A 21,791-nucleotide genomic window follows, 5' to 3' on the forward strand; every position below is an offset into this window, starting at 1 on the left:
GGTGTCTGTATCTGTTAAGTTCCTCTCATCCTGTGTGTGGTGAGGACTGCTCCTACAGATGGAGCCAAAGGGGATTGTTACCAGGCAGGGAAAGGACATGCAGGGTTTGATGGTATATGAATTTCTGTGTGACTATCAGGTGTCTGGATAATCTGATAAATTATTTTTTCGGGGGCATGGGTGGGTCTGTGCCTTGACCCCAGGGTCTTGTATATACTAGGCAACTTCTTTGCCATTGAGCTATACCCCTATCCCTAAATTACTCTGAATAGCTCTTTGGATAAACTATTTTTAGGATCTATGCTGAATCAGTAGATACTTATTTGTTTAATGGGAAAAAATCTCAATACTATTAAACTGACATCTACTCTTCCACTTCTCAACAGAGCAAGGTCTCAGAGGGCAACATCATCTGTGTTCAGACTACAGCAACATCTGTGTTCAGACTACATTGTTTGCTCTTAGAACAGTGTCTTATACATTGTACCTTAGAGGGGCTGAAGAGTTGGCTTAGTGGTTAAGAGCACTGTCTGCTCTTCAAGAGGACCTGAGTGCAATCCCTGATACCCATGTGGCTGCTAACAACAATCTATAACTCCAGTTCTAGCAGATCTGACTTTCTCTTCTGGCCTCCATTGGCACTGCATGCATATGGTGTGCAGACACACATGTAGGCAAAACACCAATACGCATAAAATAAAAATAATATTACGATAAATAAATGCCCGCAATAAATGACCCTATAATAATGAGGAATTGCCTCTGGGAAGACATTTTGGAGGTGAAAAGACAGTTTAGAAGGTTCTCAAACCACCTTTTCAAAGGTTCTGTTGGCTTTGCCAATGCCCACGGCGAGGCTGGTCCTCATCAAGGATTTGTCTCTGTTTGAAATGTGAATCCCTACGGGACTGTAGGTGCACGCAAGGCATAATACTAAATGGCTGATAACTTATGACATTTATTTCCCCACATGAAGGACTGCAGGGCAGCATCTCTCATCAGGAAGGAAGCAGATTTGTCAGACAGGAAGCCAGCCGTATGGTAAGCGCTCTTTGTATTTGTATGATTTACGGATTTATTCGATGCCCTACTACTTAACAGCCTCGGGCACTTTGATACATTTGATAGACAAAAGGCAGACACTGCCATTGTGGATTAGAAGGTGGAAAGATACCAACATCCATAAATCCCAGAGCACTTTGTAAAATCATGAAATCCCACAGAAGCTACGATTGGGGAAGAAATCCGATACCAGAAAGGAACATTCCAAAGATCCAAAGTCAAGAGCTTCAGTTCTGGCCCTGGTTCGACTTTGAGTCTGTTTGTTCATCTCTCTCAGCCTCATTTTAGTCATCTCAATGGTGGACATACTGACACGAATAATTGGCCCCTGTGGTCGGAGACGCCAATGCTCATGGCCGCTTTGGAGTTGCGGAGGATCTGGGAGTATTGCCGGGTAGCACTAAAAGCAACACTAAACTTTGTATCTGAATGAACTTGAACTTCATCTCCTCTCTATGATGTGTAGCTCCAAACGAGGTTTAGCAACTCCTGTGGGCTGCAAGCATCCCCAAATTTTATTCATGTTACTCACCTGAGTAGCTTCAGTCGGAACACCTTGTTTGCTTAGAATTTCTTTTGCCAATTATCCTCAGCTAAGATCGCTGAGAAATTTGAATTTAACCTCTGGCTTCAGACCTGAATTAATAGAGAAAATGTGATGCTACCAATCATCATCGTTTATTAAATTCTAATTTTGTATGGTGTGCTTTGATGTACATTAGCGTAGGTGTCCTGGGAGATCCCTGCGAGGTGTTGTGAATGAAGGAATTTAGGTTTGGACAGAGTAAATAACTTGACTCCTGTGACATAGTTAACAACTAGCCAAGTGTTTGCTTTTTTAATAGCTCCCCTGTGTATGTGGGGCAGGGAGGGAAACAGAGGGGAGAGACTCACACAAATAGGCTCCTTAAGGTGTCCGTCCTTTGAGCTCAAATCCTCATGCTTACGTGGTAGGTGCCTTCCTCACCGAGTCCCCCTTCAGCTCCAGTTCCATGCCTTTAACCTACAAAGCCAGTGCCTTCTCTCTCTCCCTCTCTCTCCCTCTCTGTCTCTCTGTCTCTCTGTCTCTCTCTCTCTCCTCTGGCTGGCTGGAATTTTGGCGAGCTGTTATGAGGAATATGTGTGTGATGTGAAGAGCGTTGAATTATTGCTCTCTGAGTTTGTTTCCACACAGGTAATTGCATCTTTGCACACTCCCTTCCAGCCCCTTGGTCTTACCTCTCTACCTGGGCAATGACAGTTTACTGGCAGTTGCTTAGATAATCTAAGTTATTCTGTATTTTTTACCAGTTCTCCTTTCTGTCTTTCTGGAATAGTTAAATATATAGACCCAGTTCATCTTGGCAGCATAAGTACTTATTTGGGGACTTTGGTGGATATTGCATAAATTGCATAAATCTCTTACATCCCTAAGACCAACTTGCTCTATTACTTAGACATATTAATAGCCTCCAACTGGATTTCTGCTTGTGTTCAGGCCCTGTATGAATAATTCACCACACATAAAACCATTCCCTCTTAGGTTAAGCATCTAGAAGAATTTACTAGGCCACGTCTACCACTTTCTCTCATTCTCTCTGTTAATCACACTTCAGGTGTTACCCCACTACAACTGTCTTGTTCAGGTACCAAGGGTACGTCAGATTGCTAAATAAAACAGTTGACAATCAAGTCTATCTTATTGGACGGGCCAGGGGAGGGAGTCCTGTGGAGACTAAAGGTCAGCCTTGGGTGTTGCTCTCCAGGGCTCATGCACCTTGATTTTTATTGAGACAAAGTCTTTGATTTTCCTGGAGTTAACTAAGTATGGGCTATGTTGGCTGGCTAAAGAGCCCAGGGGATCCCCTGTCTCAGTATCCCCAGTGCTAGGATTGCAAGCATATAAACGTTTTGATTTTTTTGTTTTTCACATGAGTTCTGGGAGTCAAACTTTGTTCCTCATGCTTATAAGGAAGGCACTTGATCAGCCCAGCTGGTTCCTGGTCTCCAGTCATTGTCTTATTACAACAGCAGCACCTGTCATCACTGCCAAGTCCTTCTCAAAACATGTCATGGAACTCACGTCATGCCAAGGTGTCCTGGCATCTCTCTCTCCTTCCCAGTTGTCCCTTGGTTGGTCCCAGGGCTCCTTTAGCCTTGACATCTCACGCTTCTCATTAGATAAGCTGATCAAATCCCATGGTTTTAAATGCCATCTCTATATTATTAACTCAAAATTTATATTTCTAAACTCAGTATCTCTTTGAGTTCTAGACTCATAAAATTGACTTTGTCACAGGTCTATTGGAATGCTTGCTAGTCACCTCTCATTTGACATGGGCAGAGGGGTGAATTTTCCCTTTATCCTGTCTAAGGAATGACCACATCTTCACCTATTGTCCCTGTCTTAATATAAGACATCCGTGTTTACTTATCCCCAGATTTAGGAGTCACCCCCGTTGCTTCTTTGATTTCATCCTCACAGTTCACACCTCCATCAACAAGTCCTGTTGGACCTACTTTCAAGGGGTTTTACCCTTGTCTGTCATTTGAAGGTGTCCCCCAGAGTCCCATGAAGAGTGTTGGGAGGCAGAGCTCAGTGTGATTAGGTTATAAGAGCTGCATCCTCACAAGTGCATCAGGACCATTGGTGTGCTAGTGAGAGGCTATTTTGCCTGTGGCTTCCTGATGAAGGGGGTGAGGTCAGCCACCTTCCTCTTCCTTTGCAAGCACTCTCCCCATGTGATACCTCTCCCCATGGCATGTTGCAGTTTCAAGACCCTCACTAGGCACAGGTGCCTTGATTGTGGACATTAGCCTTCCCTGAAATAGACAACCTTAGATTATCTCCAGAAACAGGAGGGACTTTCAGTGAACAGGATGCGCTGGGTTCAGGTATTTTGAAAACTCAGGTACAACATCCGTTGGAAAGCTGACCACAGGCTCGAGCTGCCTCACAAATGAATCCTGTGTTCTAAGAAACAGGCTTTCATCGAACCATTTTGTAATCCTTCAGCAAGGTATCTGCTGGGTGGACTTCTGTGTCATGGCAGCTGGAGTGATTTTTACTCACCTCCTTCTCCATATAAGGTCTTACTAGGTAGTCCAAGATGACTTCAAACTCAAAACCCATACACCTCTGGCCTCTGAGTACTAGGATTGCAGGTATATGTTTGGATTGTACCCATTCATTTCTAACATAGATTAATGGTTACTTGGCCTCTGCTTAGATAGACACGAGAATGACTTCCTGGCATCAGGTATAAAGTCAGTGCCTGTGATAGCTGACTTAAGTATGTCAAGGAGGCTGGATGGATGCCGTGAGGACCATCTGAAGAAGTAAACTTTCTTAGGTCCAGTTGATTCTCACTATTGGAAATAGAGTGTCAGATGATGGCCAGTCTTCAAGAGATGCAAAGTCCCAGTGACAATTAAATACTGACAACTAATTAAAGTGAGACAAACAAGCATGATTACTATTTGGGCCAAAGAATAGGCCAGTTTATTACCACTGATGTCAGAATGCTTCTTCAGCTGGGCAATGGTGGCACACGCCTTTAATCCTAGCACTCGGGAGGCAGAGGCAGGTGAATCTCTGTGAGTTTGAGTTCAGCCTCGCCTGGTCTACAGAGTGAGTTTTAGGACAGCCAGGGGCATTACATAGAAAAATCCTGTCTCAATAAAAGAGAAAACAAACAAAGAAAAAACTCAAACAGAATGCTTCTTCAGTATAGGGAAGTATCTGTCTTTCCAGAAATGGCTTTGGGTTTATAAGGACACACTACCACCAACAGCCCTGAGCAGTGGTCAAGTTAGCTTGCCCTTGGAGACCATGTCTGATGTAGTGGAAGGCTTTCTACTTTTAAAGACCTCCGGGTATTATATATCCTTCACCACACCTGAACTCCTTAACACTCCTCTGTATCTGGGGTATTTTGGAGAATCTGGAAGTGATGATCCAGCTGCATGCTTGAAGAACACCGCATCCAGAATGAATCACCCTTCACTCCATTTAACAGATAAGTCATCAAGGGAAACTGACTGCTCTCCTATCCACACCACATTTTGATTCATTTATGCTTAAGTGATGAAAGTGATTCCCCCCTGTTAAATGGATGCAAGCCCAGGAGGGGCTTGGGGAGTTTTAAAGGTGAGTGCTGACTCTTTGGATACACTCCTGCTTGCATTCTAAAATGGCTCACTCAATTAGGAGTAATATTTCATTGCCTTGTGTGCCTGATGACTCCCTAGCCAGCAGTGTTTTCTAAATAGTCCTGAGACAAGACTTTGGGCTTTGAAATTGGCTCTTCATCACCTTTCTGTCTAGGGATGCATTGGTACCACCCAGACTGGAGCAGCTGTATCCAGTGAGGAGAATAGTCACACTCTCCAGCAGGAATGTCTTCAACTGGCTGCTTCCCTGGTCAAGGGAATGGGTATTCCTACAGTCTGCTCTGGGTTCATGCTTTGGTTTCATCTATGTGACTCAGATAATTTGGTTCTTACTGATTTTCTAATAGGAGAAGAAAACTATTGGATTAAAAATCAAATTCATTTTATCTTTTCTGGAGCTTTGAAAAGATAGGGTGGGTGAGTTCAGCTAACTAGTCTTCTCTTTCCAGAAGGTTCCATATCAGTCCATGCTGCAAATTGGCTTGAACTTCAGGTACACACCAAGTATTTGCTTTGCTTCATGTTTATTCTGGTGATGTGTTTTTCTTAAAGATGTGTGTATGGCCCAATGGGAAGGTACATGCAGGTATCTGTGTGTTCTGCTCCGTAGGTGCTGTGGATGATGATGTAAATTCTCCTACTGACTATAAGAGTCACACAAGGTCAATAACCTCTACCCTATCTAATCAGAAAACTGACATGATTCGAATTTGTATAAAGTAATTGATCGAGCTCAATGGTAAGTGTGCTCAGTATATAATCATACCCTTGTATGATTCCACCTCTGTAACTTAGTGGCTGGGTATCACCTGGGGTAAAGAAATAGTTTGGAAAGTAGCTGTTCATGTGCAGAAAATGGAGAACTATATGGTCATCTTAAGACAACAAGAACTACAGCAACAGAAGATAAAAAAAATGTGAGAAAACTGGAGGGTGGTGAGACACATTTGTAATCCCAGTGGTGGGCAGGCAAAGATAAGCAGCCCCTGGGATTTGCTGGCTGGCCATTCTGGCATGCTTGCCGAGTTCAAGCCCAGTCATTTTGACTCCTAGTATCAAAACAGAGCAAAGCAAAATTAACCCCCAAACTGTGGATGGCACCTGAGGAATGCCACTTGAGGTTTCCCTCCGGCCTAAATATGCACACACAAGTGCATATGGACCTGTACCCACAACTCCGCAGCCTCCAGGAGACTACACCTTATAGAAACCCCTCTGATGATGTCAGTACCCTTTCCATCTGTAAATTCAGTCCTCACAGCAATGCTAAGACCTCTCACCATTGAGAAAACTGTGGTATGGACTGTAATTCATTGCCAAGGCCACACAGTCAGAAGCAGCAAAGCTTAGATTGAAATCAAGCCACCTAGTTTCAGTGTCCTCTTTAGGGATAGACCACTGATCTTGGAATCACGTATTTCTTGTTCCAGGTTGAATCCATGCATCTTCCTGAAGATAGACAGATTGTAGATGGGTTGAGCAGTTCTAATGATTGGATAGAATTGCTTTCAAAGACATGGATTTTCATGCAAATGTCAGTTGTATGACCGTGGATGCTGCTATCATCACTTGCAGTAACAGCTACCTTCTGTATAGTAGTACCAGGCTAGCCCTTTGTATAAAGTTTTCATAATAGTTCTGTTTTTCCAAATGGGAAGACAGGATTCTTTACATTTTAAAGCCATCTTGTTATAAATAAGCTGGATGGTGGTCTAAAGCGATAACCTCTTGTCTTGACCATCTGAACAGTAGCAGGTCATTGTCTATCATAACAGTCCAGCACACAGAATACTACATCAGGAGGGTTATGAGCTCAATACCAGTTTGGGCTATGTAGACAGTTCAAAGTCAACTTGGCCTGTACAGTTTGATTCTGGTATAAATAGAAATTAAAAATATTCATAGTGTTTCTTAATATTAATGCAAAGCTGCAATGCTGATAATAACCAAAAACTGAGCTTTAGAAACACACAGATGACAAGTGTTTACTAAATAGCGTAAATATCACAAAGTGTTATATTGCGTGAAGCAGCTTAGGGTAGTGCTCCCCAACATTTTAGTCTTTGCACAGTATCTTGATGCTTGCTGTATTCAAAGTCACCGTGAACTTCAACATTGTGAAGTATCAGTTCATTTTTGGAGACTTACTTTTGTTTGTAATAATATGTTGAAGATATTTTGATATCTTTATGCTCATGATATTTTGAAGGTATCTTTATGTATGTTTACGTTTCTAACACACACTAGATCAGCGACTACCAAATAGCAAATGCCTTCTCTCTTGTAGATGGTAATGTTGGGTATTTAAAAATATTTTCTCATCAGAGAATATCTATGCCCCAATTCCCAAAGTTCCCAGTCATTTGCTCCTAGTTTGTATTCATGACAGAAAGCAGATAAGCCAACCATAGGTTGATACAGGAAGCAGTAATGACCTGAGAGCCCAAGGAGGGGAGCATTATGGTCCCAGTGGTTGTCATCAACTGATCAAAGAACTCAGGTTCTCTTGGAGGAAGGAAGGCATGCAGTGTAGAGATGATCCATTTAGTAATAAATAGTTCAGGTGACACACAAGATTCCTAGGTTCTCTTTGGAAGCATGGGCAGGGGTATTAGGGAGAAGTGAGGTAATCTTTTGGTGTCTGACTTCTAACTCTCTAGTCCCCCCAACTTCTACTTCTCACTCTGCTTTGTCAGGATTTGCATCTCTGAGCTAGGACAACAAAAGAGCTCCAGATAATGGGTCTTAAGGAGAAAGAGGTCAGCTCTGAGGTCAGCTTGCCCGCCTGTCACTCCGAGGCTGACCTCGTTCACTTTTACTGTGTTTTCTTAGGGCTATAGAACACACCATCTGCTTTGCATTTGGAGAAGAGAAATGGAAACAATCTACTCTACCTTTTCAAAAACAATTTTAAAAGGAAAAATAGTTCTCTCTTTCATTAAGATACTGCTTAGCAAATAGTATTTTATTTACCATCACACTCTGTGCGGTTTTCTACCCAGGTAGTGCATCTATTTTGCCCTGGCACTTACTGTCCTAACACTTAATTTCTCCTTGTGCTAGCTATTAAAGATGGAGAAGAATCAGAGCTGTGAGTCAAGTCAGGTAATTCCCTGAAGAAATGTGCTTTTCATGATTTCCCTTTTGTTAGTTTTTTTTATTAGCCTTTCATTTGGCTCTTCATGGAGGGGATGAGGGAAAATGAGCAGTGAATATCTTTGGGATCCCAAGATATGAGAGAAAACCTCTGAAAGCGGGATTTTAAAACAAACAAACAAACAAACAAAATTTAATTTCTTAGACTCGGAATTGGAGCTGGCCTACTAGGACAGGCAGTGTGCTAATGTGGCTTCCCCTCCCACAGGCTAGAGAAGGCCCATGTGGCAGTCATTACTGCCCATAGCACAGTTACCCAGTGGATTCCTGGAAGGGCTCACTTAAAAGATTCTGCTGGATCATCTCCAGGGGCTTCCAGTTCCCGTCATCCAAGGAATGAAATATGCAGCAGCATCTTTCTGCACCTGAGGCTTCCACGGATGAAATTCTTTCTGCCTCCATTACCAGGGAAGCCAAGGCCAGTGCTACACTGCCTGGGTATGAAATATTTAGTGGTTGCACTTGCCTAAGAAGAGAGGGGAAGCAGAAGCTAGACCCATAGTTAATGTGACTCATGAAGCTACATTCTTTATCATCTATGTTTATCCATAGGAAGACATACAGACCTGTGTAAATGGGGCTCTACAAGAAGGTCTCAGGCTCAACTGATTTGTGTTGACTTCCTTTTCATGTCTGCTCCTGAATCGATTGCCCTAAAGCAATGTTCAGCCTCTACTCTTTCATCCATTTTCTTTTAAAGAAATATTTACTTTTAGTTATGCGTATGTGTGTGGGTATGTGCCTTTGAGTACAGGTACCCTCGAAGGCCAGAAGAGGGCATTGGATCCCTCTGAAGATGGAGTTGCAGGCAGTTGTGAGCTGCTCAGTATGGGTGTTGAGAGCCCAACTCAGGTCCTCTGCAAAAACAGTATGCACTCTTAACCACTGAGCCATCTCTCCATCTCTTACTCATTTTTTTTTTTTAAATCTGAACTCTCATCGGCTGTCAGTCTTGAGCCTGAGCCCCAAGTCAGCTACTTTGGTGCAATTATGTTCTTGGCACATATTAACTACTTAGTAACAAATTATGAGTAATTGAATGAAAGAGGAGATTTAGCTTAGGAGGTTATTCACTTACAACATCATTTCTTCCCAATTCAGGACTTAACATTTCAAATTGCCTATAAAGCACCTTTCCTGAAAGTCTATGGTAGACCGAATAATAGCTCTCCGCAGTACACCCATGGTGAACTTTATTTCTGGAATTTGTGACTATAACTCTTATATGAAGAAGGACATTGCAGATGTGATTATGTTAAGGACCTTGAGGTCAAAACTTCTGGAAGTTCCTTTATTTTACAGGATTGTTTTGGCTATCTTGTTTTTTTTTGTTTTTTTGTTTTTTTTTGGTTTTCCATATGAAGTTGAGTATTGACCTTTTGATGTCTGTAGAGAATTGTGCTGGAATTTGATGGGGATTGCATTGAATCTGCAGATTGGTTTTAGTAGAATGGTTATTTTTACTATGTTAATCCTACCCATCCATGAGCATGGATGATCTTTCCAGTTTCTGATATTTCTTTCTTTAAAGATTTAAAGTTCTTGTCACATGGGTATTTCACTTATTTTGTTAGAGTTACCACAAGATATTTTATATTATTTGTGGTATTATAAAGGGTGATGTTTCTCTGATTTCTTTTGAAAAACTGAGTTTTTCGAGTTTATCTTGCTTGTATCCTGCCATATTACTGAAGGTGTTTATCAGCTGTAGGAGTTCCCTGGTAGATTTTTTTTTGTCACTTATGCATACTACCATATTGAGACAGAGAAGAAGTAGAAGTAAAAAAAAAATGTTACTTACATAAAATTTAAAGAAGAATCTTGAGGCAGAAAATATGATTCAGGATTATCTGGGTGGGCCTAAAATTATCACACATGTCCTTACAAGAAGGATACAAGAGGGACCAGGGATAGAAAGAAACAGAAGGGAAAGCTGCAGAGGAAGAAAACTCTGTAAGGACTGAAGTGGAGATTGTCGAGACGCAGTCTGAGCCAAGAGGCACAGACACCCCAGAATTCGGAAGATGCAAGAGAAGAATTCTCTCCGAGGAGCCCAGCCCTGCCAACACCTTGACTTTATCCTGTTAAGACAAAGGCTTCTGATCTCCGGAACTGAAAGATGCTGGATTTGATTGAGGCTCCTTCTTGTTGTGGTTGGTTATTGCAGCAATCAGAGGTAAATGCATTGCTTTTCACAACAGGAATTTAACACGCCCCCTGAACAGATCCTCCAGCATCTTTCCCCAGTGCCACTCTGACTCAGGACCTGCTCATTCCTGCAGTTTTCGTTATGTATCACTGAACTCTGAGACTTCCTTAACTTTTTTTAATGTTGACCCTTGTTGTCAAGACCACCACAGTCTTTAAGTTCTCATACCTACAAGGGTCTCTCAAGCCTCTTGCTTGTGGTATTATTTTCTTATTTCTAGAATGCTGCCCAGTGGGTAATAGGCTTTCATTAAATGTGTGTGTTGTTCGTTCTCTTTTTCTACTCCCTTTAAAATGATCTTTCCATTGCGTATTGCACATTGACATCTCAAAGGCTTGGGCAGCATCTTTTGCAGTACTTCCCATAGGTCTGGAGCCTGCAACCACCCCCATATGGGGAACTAACAAATGAACTTCCTTCTTATTATCCTTCACTTATTGTAAACCATTAGCCCTGAAGATAATCACCAGTTTTAGATTCAGATGGAGTTGGGTTTATCTCCATACTCTATAATTATCTAGTGTGTAATCTTTTTTTTTCTGTCAAGACGCTCACTTATCTTTTTTTTTCATTTTTTATTATTGATTTTATTGAGCTCTACGTTTTTCTCTGCTCCTCTCCCTTTCTTTCCCCTCCCCTTCAACCCTCTCCCATGGTCCCCATGCTTGCAATTTACTCTGGAGACCTTGTCTTTCTCTACTTCCCATGTAGATTAGATCTGTACGTCTCTCTTAGGGTAATCACGTGTCTTTCTAAGTTGAAAATGTTTTCAGTACTGTATATCAACTGTACAAAACAGTGATCTTTGCTGTGACATTTTCACACACAAGTATGTAGACCTGTAGTTTCCTCACCTGTAAAATGGGAATAATGGTGGCGTGCATTTTGGGGTCTGTTCCTGGGTAATGAATAGAGGAATGTGAGTGCCTCTTGCGATTTCTCTGGGAGCAACACATTTAGGCCTCTTCTTAGCCAGTAAGATGCCTCTGGGTTGTGTGTACTGGGGTTGGGGGTATAAAGGCATTATCAGAAAAGAAGGACAAAGAAGGAGGCTGGGGCCAGGCTGAGGCAGACATTTTGCATTCAGTAATGGAGCACAATTTGGAAACCCTCGGCTCGTGCAGCCCTCAGCTGCCTGTGATATTCATCTGAATCTTGTTCCGTTGGCCTATGGGGTATTTTCAAATACAAATTAGGTTGGCCAGAATTCCTTTTCTGCACCAACTCTCCTGGGTGCAACTTAGAGGTTATTAAGATGCCTAATAAAAGGAGAGAGCACATTTAATAACATTACCATCAGCTCCACAGAGCTGAGCTATGCGGGGCCCATGGTGCTCCGGAGCCCGCAGCCTCCCCCCACCAGTGCACTTGCTTAGAAGAGGCCCTGTAATTATCCACATTTAAAAAGCACCATTAAATCCACTGAGGCAGTCGCGTTCTGTTTGCAGGGCCTTGCTGCTCACATTACTCGAGAGACCCAAGACCTTGCTCCTTTTGGTGGGGAAGAGAAGAGACGGAGAGATCCTGGGGCTAATGTGATGGCTATTTGAATACACAAAATGGCAGGTCGAACGCCATTGTCATTCCTGCATGCACTTTACCGCCTTGGTATTTTCTGTATTCATGTAACAAACCTCTGGGCGCTTGGCGGCTTTTGTACACGTCGTCGGCTTTCCTCAAAATGGCTTAGGCAGCAGGTCAGTGGTTCTTAGCTGGATTCGGAAACATCTGGAGCTGTTTTGAATTGTCACAAATGGTGTCCGGAGGGTTTCCTCACATCTGGTTCATGGAGGCAGGAAGCATCTAAACACACTGTGTTACATAGGCAGGCCGTTCCAAAAGTGAATTGTCTAGCCAGGGGGTCAACCGTCCTGAGGTTAACTGACCTATGGTAGATGCCTTTTTCTCACTTATTTAGAAATGGAGAAATGGCTCAGTAGTTAGAAGCCCTTGCTGTCCTTCCAGTGGACCAGGATTAGGTTTTCAAACCTTATTTCAGGTGACTCAAACCTCTGGTGTCTCCAGTTCATCAGGCATCTGGTGCTGTCTTCTGTCTTCTGCTTTCTGCAGGCACTCCAACCATGTGCCATTCACCTATACCAACACACACACAGACAGACACATATAAGTAAAAATAGTGAAGGTAACTCTTCAGAAAAAGAAAGAATGAGGGACGAGGAGCTCAGAAAGGCTGTGACATTTCTGTGGAATCAGGAATCACAGAACTGGCCAGAGCCTGGTCTCTTACATAGCCGGACTGCCTCCTAGCCTTTCCTTCTGTTCCCTATTTTATATCTGGGCCTCTTCCTACTCCAGGCTAGCTGCTGGTCCTTAGGAGCCAATTGGAGTTAGATTTCCTGTGACCCAGATGATGTTTACTTCAGTGGGATTTATTTCCTATAAAATAACTATGGAAGGATACCCATTGCCCAATGCGCAACTGTGGCACACACTGAATGAATCAGGAAAATGTGCAAGGATGAAGTCTCCCTTCTGCTTTTGGCTACATGAGACATGAACAGAGCACTCTTTCCCAGGAAGCTAGTGTCACATGTGGTTTCAGAGATATTTTACTTTAATAGGGTCTCTGGGGGCTGGGGAGGTGGCTCCGTTGATAAACTGTTTCCTGCACTAGCATGAACCCTTGAGTTTAGACCTCCAGAACCCTTGTTCTGTTATCACATGCTGGAGAGGCAGAGGCAGGAGAATCCTTGGAGCAGCTTGGTCATCTAGTTGTGCCTGAATGGTGAGCTCCAGATTTGGCAAGGGTCCTGTTTTAAAGCTCAAGGTGGAGAGCAATAGAAGACACCTGATATAAACCTCTGGCCTCCAACAGACATGGACACATGTAAAGGCATCTGCTCAGAAATACATGCACATGTATGCACACACATGTCTCAGGTAGTTTTAGAGGCAGTGGGGTAGGACAGGAGAGCCTGAAAGTTGCAGACAGGCGGTGTGGTGCATTGAGAATGACAGGGATCCTTCTGGACTCACGTGCCCTGCCCTGTTTAGCCTCAGGACCCTGCTCAGCTGCTCTCTCAGGAAAATTGTTCCTTCTTCTCTGCTTGCTCAGTCAGCCACAGCCTCCTTTGCAAAGAATCTACTTCTTTTTGTCTGTCTTTTAGGTTAGTCATATCTAGAAGGAACATGATAAGCTGTGTATGTAATTAATTTTTTTATAGCCGTATTATAGGAAGTTAAAGAAGAGACGGGCAAAATTCATCTGAATCATCTATTTTATCAAACTTAATATATCCAATATTAATATTTCTCAATATGTAATTGTAAAACTGATGTGAGTAAAATAAAAGAGTTGAACAACTATTTGGAGGAAAGGCTTTGAAATCTTGGGCATGTTTGACAAGCACAACACATCTCAGTTTTGGTGCTAAATTTTTGTTATAGTGAAAGAGAGTCACAGGCCAGAAAATCTCTATTGAATAGAAATATATTTTGATTTAAAAATTTAACTTTAAATGAATTTAAATTAAGTTCAGAAGTTCAGCTCCCTGGCTTCAGAAGCTCCATTTTAAATGCCCAGCAACAGCATGATCTAAATTGTATAAGATTTATATTAATGTTTAATCTAGATATTAATGTTTAATCTAGATCAGTTCAGATTTATATTAAGCTGAAATCACTTGTTAGTTTGTCTTTTATTCCCTGCTGGATCAGAACCATACTGAAGTCAGGGATGATGATGTCTTTGATTGTCTTTGCTGTTGTCCTCTGCAGATTTTGGCATGTAAGGGGCATGCGATCATATCGGTTTATTGGATACCATGTTGAATTCTGGCTCACTCTGTAACCCTGATTATTTAGGTTCTTCTATAATAGAAGAAGTTTGGACCTTTAGAAAGCTTGCTCTGTTGGAGAATAAGAAGAGTTATATGATCTAAGGGGCACATGGCCACACACATGTAAGGAAGGAACGTCACCTCCATGGTGGGTGTCTTTACAGAGAGCTCCGGAGAGTCTGAAGGCTTTGGTGTGTTGTGACTTCCCAGGAGAACCCAAGGCATCTCATCCTCTCTGAGGGAATGAACTTGCAGTCTTCTCAACACTTGAGAAGGAATGGCTGGGGTGGCCCTAGGTCCCTCTACCTGGGACATAGTTCTGAATTTATCTAGTTTAGGGAAATTCTCTCAAGAGCTTGATGTAGGGCATTTGAGTTTCCCTTTTCTTTCTGTCAGCTCTGTCCCTGACACAGAAGTGGGCTCAGGAACAGCATGCTCTCTCCTCAGAGGTGCTTTTGTTTCTTCAAATCGGTTGTTTATCTATTGGAAAGGAGGGTCTCTACCAGTACTGGGTCCTTTGCAGAGGGTTACGGAGCACTAGATGCAGTGACGGGGGCTGGAGAGGTGTATCAGCGGTTAAGAATCCTTCTTGTTCTTGCAGAAGACCTCCCAGACTCTATTCTGAGCACCCACACAGTAGCTCACAACCATCTGTAACTCCAGTTCTCGGAGGTACAATGTCCTCGTTGGCCCTCTGCAGGCTCCAGGCATGCACATGGTACACACTCATACATGTAGGCAAAACACTCACTCACATAATAAATCTAAAATGTATTGTAGGAAAGGATGCTGGGTCACTGTGTGATGCTCTCTTCTCTGAATGGCCAAATAATGTTCAACAGAAGACTAATACCCCATGTGCATTATGGATGGGTTACTAAACTGTATAAGTTGGCTAATATTTAACCATTTTAATATAAATATGACACTTTCATGTTGCCCATCTACTATTTATAAAGAATCGCCCTCTTCTCATAACCAATGAGTAGAAATCTTAAAGCAGATTTGAAAGCATACAGCAAAACCTGAAATTTACATATCTTGGACTCTATAACTTCCTAATCATGAATTTATTCTAGAATCTTAAAGGATAAATTCAGAGAGAGAGAGAGAGAGAGAGAGAGATAGAGAGAGATATGGTATTGGCTATTGTGATGATGGTAACAGTAAAAATTAGAGGCTATCCAAGCTTCCAGTTAACTATCTTTATATTAGAATATTACCAAGGCATTAAAACAATGTCACACATTTGTGTTTATTGGTATATGATGATGTTTAAGGTTTATTTTTAAAGGAAGAAGAGATTTAAGTTTTAGAATGTATAATATTGAAATCTTAGAGAAAAATGTGTGTTCTGAGTACATAATAATGAGTTTCATTATGACATATAACAAATTTTTATATGTGAATATGTCTGCATAAAATATATTAGTATAGTCTACATAACTACAACAGTGAAAATTTCATCTGGATATAGGAAGGTTGGTTTACATGGGGAATTGTGCTTAAATTGTCCTTCAAATGTGATGTTCTGTTATATAATAGAAATTTCCTCTTGTTCGTAATTTCCAGGCCAGAACATTCGGGGCGATGGGAAATGGAAACATGTTTGTTTATTTGTCTTAATTCTGGGCTAATGATTCTGCGAATTTAACATAGAAGAAATTTCCAGGTTGACTTTGTAACCTTGGATGGAATTTTATGTTGTTCTGATGGCTAACATGCACGTGAACACCACACCTGCCTTTCTGCTAAGCTCTCAGCATCCCTCCACACGTGCCCCACCTCTTCCATTACTGAGTCTCAGCTAAGTGGCTGCAGCCATGGCTCTATGTGCTCATTAGACTCCTCATGATGATGACATCCTCCTTTGTGATGATGAGAAGACCAAGCCTCCCAGAGGACAAGCAGCAACCAGGTCCTATTGGTAGTGAACACAAACTTAAACCGACACGATTTTTCTTGAACCAGGGATCTTTGCATCGCAATATCCTTCCTATTGGATTCCCCCATTTCCGATCCCCCCATCCGATCCCCTTCCAAACGCCAGCCAGATGCAAAGACAAATACAGCAGTGTTGCCTTTAAAAACAGGCTTGGGAGAGGGTTGAAGGGGAGAGGAGAGGCAGGGAGGGGAGCAGAAAAAAATGTAGAGCTCAAGAAAAATCAATAAAAAAATGGTTCAATACTAAATAAATAAATAAATAAAAGCAGGCTATGGTATCAAAGCTCCCTCTGCAGATGGCTTAGATCCATCACATATTCACTCTGCCATTAGGGAAAGCCACCTGTCTCTTCCATGCCTCAGTTTTGCCATCTGTAAAATGAGGAAAGTGATAATCAGACAGCCCTGCCCCATGGACTTGGATGAGGACTCAATGAGACAGTTCTGATGAGGCTGCTGTGTCTGGCTCACTGAGAGATGGATAAGGTGAACCACTGTTGACTTCCTCACTGTCATGATCCACACAGGTGAGGACAAAGAAATCAGGTTCGCGTAGATGATAAAGGATAGAGCTGCTGTTTTTAACCCTCTCATTCAGCAGAGGACATATCGGAGTGAGGAACAGTGAGCAGGATAGCACCATGCTCGTCCTAGGGCTACGCGAAGTAGTGAAAGGGATGAAATCGCCCCTAATCCAACGCAGTCCCAACCCACAAATGTCAACAGGTATTTAATAGCAGGAAAGGTGCCGATGAACATGTCACACGCTCCTTTGAAAATAAATGAAGCCACATAGGGACTCTAAAGTGAAAAATAGGACCTGGGCTGTTTATGGATCTCCTCTGGCTCCAGTTTATGGTGTTAAAAAGCGCTGCAACAGGAAGAGGCACGGTGGGAGGAGCCTTGGGAAGGGTGTGAGAGGTCATCGAACAGAGCCTAGTGAGGCAAGCCCCAGCCCCCGCCCCCGCCCCAGCTGCTAGTTATTATAAGCAGGGCTAATAAAAAGTTGTGGTTTTATTATTTTTGAAAGTTGCAGCTCAGAGGTATGCATCAAGGCTACTTCGTTCGTTTCCTTGCTTCTCTGTAGGACAGAGAAGGGGCTCTGATTTTCCTGGTTTGGCTTATACTTGTCAGCTTCTCAGATGGGATGAAGGCAGTGGTCAGATCCCCCAGAGGGTTCCATGCTTGTTTCTCGGAAGCCATGTGAGAGGTGCCCCAGGGAAGGAGAGCACTGTGCCTACCTGTAGAGTATGTAGTGATTTTAGGGGACTGATTTTATTTACTGTTTCTCCTCTCTCCTAGAACTCATTTTGCAGGGAGAATTTATTGTAGACCTTAATACATAAAATATTCTTTAAAAAAAAAAAAGCGATGAGTTGAAGCAAGAGTGCCACCTGCTTCAATTGTTCCTTCTCCCAGCGGTCGTTCTCAAGTTCTCATGATCCTTTACAGAACTAAGCGCCCTGTAGTATATCATGTGAGAATGTATTGTTCTTTTGGTTCACTTCATTTTCGTGAGTCTGTGTAGGGATGGGTGGGTGCTTAAGTGTGTGCACACGCAAGCACATGCATGTGGAGGCCCAAGGTTATGTCAGGAATCACCCTCGATAGCTCTTCCACCTTATTCAATGAGGCAGGGTCTCTCCACAAAACCTAGAGCTTTCAGATATGGCTAGTCTTGCTCTCCACCTTGCTCTGGGTGAGCCCCTGCCCTCGCCTTCTGACACTGGAATTACAGGCTGGCCCTCCAGTCCACTTGGCATTTGCATAGATTCTGGGAAGCCAATCTCAAGACTTCGTGCTTGCAAGAAAAGTGCTTTGTTCACTGAACCATCTACCCAGCCCCAAAATATATTATTATGTCATCTACCTTGAGAATTAATACCTTGACATTCTAGGTCAGTCTGCCATACTCTAAAATCTGAGAGCCAGTGCCATCCCTCAGCGCTTTCATTTCATAGACAAACCCAATACCATCCATGAGAAGTCAGTTGACAGAGGCATAAGAGAGGGTATCTGTCTCTGGTCACATAGCTAGTTAGTGATGGGGCCAAGGCCAGTATATCTGGCTCCTGTCTTTCACCATATTTCTCAGACAGGCTCCAGAGTTGTCAATATCTGTATGGCAGGCTAATCTCAGTAGAACGAAGAGTGAGAAATGAGAAGGCTCCTTCATAGTTCAGAATACAGAAGAGAAAGCACAAGGAATGAGATAAGGTCAGCATCATTGGACCAGAAGGTAGGAACTAGCCATTTTATTCAGGGTACCATCCCCAGATATGGATTAACTTTCACCATTTTTAGCTTGTGCGTTCCGTCAATGGAAACTTCCAAGAGAGTGTCTGCATGGATCAGCCTAGACAAGGAGCCCTCCTCGGCCAGGGACCACAGGGAACCATGAACCAGCAGTTCCATAAGAACTCATGCGATGAGTGTGGGATATCGGAGGTGATGCTATTCGCATCAAATGGTATACGGCTGCACGCTGTAGCCTTTCCACCATTCCTGCAGCTTTTCTGTTAGGGTCAATGCTTCACTGAAACTAATTCAATTGAAATGAAGGGGTTAAGGTAAATTCTGTGGCTTAACTATCAGCCAAATGACATTTTAACAGCCTTTTTAGCATAGCCTGGCTGGGCTGAGACCTTCCTTGCGAAATGCCTTAATCCTTGGCCTCTAAATAGAGAGTTATTTTCAATTTCTTCAGTTCCTAATGTTTTAAATGGAACTACTGTTCCCCTCAGAGCATCCAGTGGCTGGCTGGCGATCTTTATTGATATATATATAAATTACCCCAATCCTCTCTGCTGCCTACAGATCCAATCATATTGAACTAATGTGCATATAAATAAAAACCTGGAAGTGTGCTTTATGGCAATAAGTAGTGGAGTCGAAGTTTATACCATTCTTCAAAGACACCTTGATACATTGCTGATAATTTTCATAATGTGTTTAAAGAAGCAGTGTGTCAACTTGGGGCCAAGCAATCTGGATACTGAATGGGCAGTCTGATTCGTAAGATTCTGGTTGACCAAGAATCTGTCCTACCAGAAGGATGCCCATCCCAGGGTATACAGCGCTAACTGGGTAAGCATCTTTTCCCAAAGTTACCACGCTGTAAAGAGAGGGGCTAAAAATGTTCAGGAGCTAGGCTAGAAGTTCCGTGTTCTCTTTCTGTGATTCGTGTCCTGTGGTCAGTGCTGATGGCAGCCTGGCTCCAAGGGAGTCATAGGAGGTTTGAAACAGGCTAGTTATGCTTGCTCTTCATTCTTGGTTAAAATAAGTCTTTTGCCATGCAATTATGGTTTGGATAGAGAGTGGCCCCCAGAAGGCTTGGTTCCCAGGTGGTGGATTTAATCATTGAGAGGCAATTGGATCTTGAGCTCCAGACCCAATCAACGGATTAATCCATTGATGGACTCATTACTGGAAGATGGGACTTGGTCAGAGGGAGTAGGTCACTGGGGGCATGCCTCTGTGGGATATATCTTGTCCCCAGCCATTTGTGTCTCATTGTGCTTCCTGTCACCATGAGGTGAGGAGCTCTGTTCTCACAAGTCCCTTATCACCACAACATTCTGATTTACCATAGTCCTGTAGCAAAGGAGTAAGCCCACCATTTCGGAAGCTTCTGAAATGACGAGCCCTGATTGATCATGGGCTTATTGATTTTCTCATGTATTTGTCACCGTGAAAGAAAGATGCATATCTGCAAGGTATCTCACCCTGGATTGACGCAGCTCTTCCGAGAAATAATTGTCCATTTGAACTGCCCACATCTGCCTATCTCCAACCTACCCTGTGCACTGCAGTTAGTTTCCACCTTTCTCTGAGGAAGTTAACCTGGATGGGGCTGTTTTGTGTGATCTTCCTTTAAACGACAGCTCAACCAGCAAGTCTTGTAAGCCATGCTCATTGCCTTAGTCTCATTAAATTGTAGCCCATTCATATTGCCTATTCTCACCATTCAGACCTTTAACATTTTAAAATTGCATGTATGTATTTGTGTGCATGCCTGTGTGAATGTGTGCATACCTCAGTATACACGGAAGTCAGAGGATAACCCACAGGGCGAGTCTTCACTTCTTATTCCACGTGAGTCCTGGGGATCAAGCCCAGGTTATCAGGCTTGGTGACAAACGCTTTTATACACTGAGCCATGTGAATAATTTTCTGTTCTTTCGTTTTTCTTATGAATATTGCTTTCTGTGCCTGGTAGACAATTTGTGTAACATAACATTAATTCTCTCCTTGTTATTATCTTTAAAATATTTTTATTTCTATGTTGTGTATGTGTACCTATGGAGTGCACGCTGTGTATGTGTGTGTGCGTGCACGCACATATGGACATCTACCTACCTATGTAGGCCAGAAAAAAGTGTTGGGTCATCTGGAACTGGGGTTACTAGTGATTATGGGTTGCTGAGCATGGGTTCTGGGAGCTGAATCTGGGGCCCATGGAAGAGTAGCAAGCTCTCTTAAGCACTGAGTCATCTCATAGCCCCATAGATTATTATCTTTCCTGTGTTCTTTATTCTAGCTACAAAATTGCCCAGTACATTTGCCCTTGTTCCCAGCTTTCCCTGATTCCAAAATGAAATCCCTGTCATTTCTGAGTCCTGGCCAGGTCCGAGCTGAAGTTCAGTCTCTTTGGTTATACTCATTCACCTTCTGATTGGAAACTATCTCCCACCACTCCCTTACTGAATCTATCATATTTACCTAGTGGCATATTGAGTCATTTAATTCTCCTCTTCCCAGATGAAAGGTGCCTTGAACAATTTCTTCTTCGGCTTCTGCAAACTCCCGCTTTGCATGCTTATAATAGGTACTCCAAGTTCATCTGTTGCATGTATGAACGAGTGTATAACACATGACCACAGTAGGGGTTGCTTGCTGTGCTCAGGATCCAGAGATAGACTTCAGACTGTAGATACTGAAAAGCCTAAGAGTACAGGCATGCTTGAGGACTTGGCGGAAGGGCGTGGATCTCAGAGGTAGGGGATGGTGTGAAGCCATGTAGGGGGTTGTGGGCATTCTTTTTGTTCTTATAAATTTGCCCAGGGAAATTTCTGGAGATGTTCTCAGAGAAGGAGCAGAATCATAATGGTCAAAACTCCCTCTATATCTTATATTTTGAGACAAGGTCTCTCACTGGGACCTGAGTGAGTTCCAGGGTCATCCCTTCTCCGTCCCCCAGTGCTGAAGCAACTGTTGCATATCACCTGGCTTTTGATGTGGATCTTGGAGATTGAACTTAGTAAGGTGATCCCTCACTCAATGAGCCATTTACCCAGAAGTCAACCCCCTTCCCTGTGTGTAAATTAATGGGGCATGTAGTCAAAGTTTTCCAACTATTGCTTTGGTGATTTAAACTTTGTTATGGAGTCATAGGCTGTTATCAGTTTCTTCTGTTGTTTAGTAACATAAGATCTACAGAAGACCATTATTGTTTGTCATCTTAGGAT

This window comes from Microtus pennsylvanicus, chromosome 11, assembly GCF_037038515.1.
Source record: "Microtus pennsylvanicus isolate mMicPen1 chromosome 11, mMicPen1.hap1, whole genome shotgun sequence".
Classification (NCBI taxonomy): Eukaryota; Metazoa; Chordata; class Mammalia; order Rodentia; family Cricetidae; genus Microtus; species Microtus pennsylvanicus.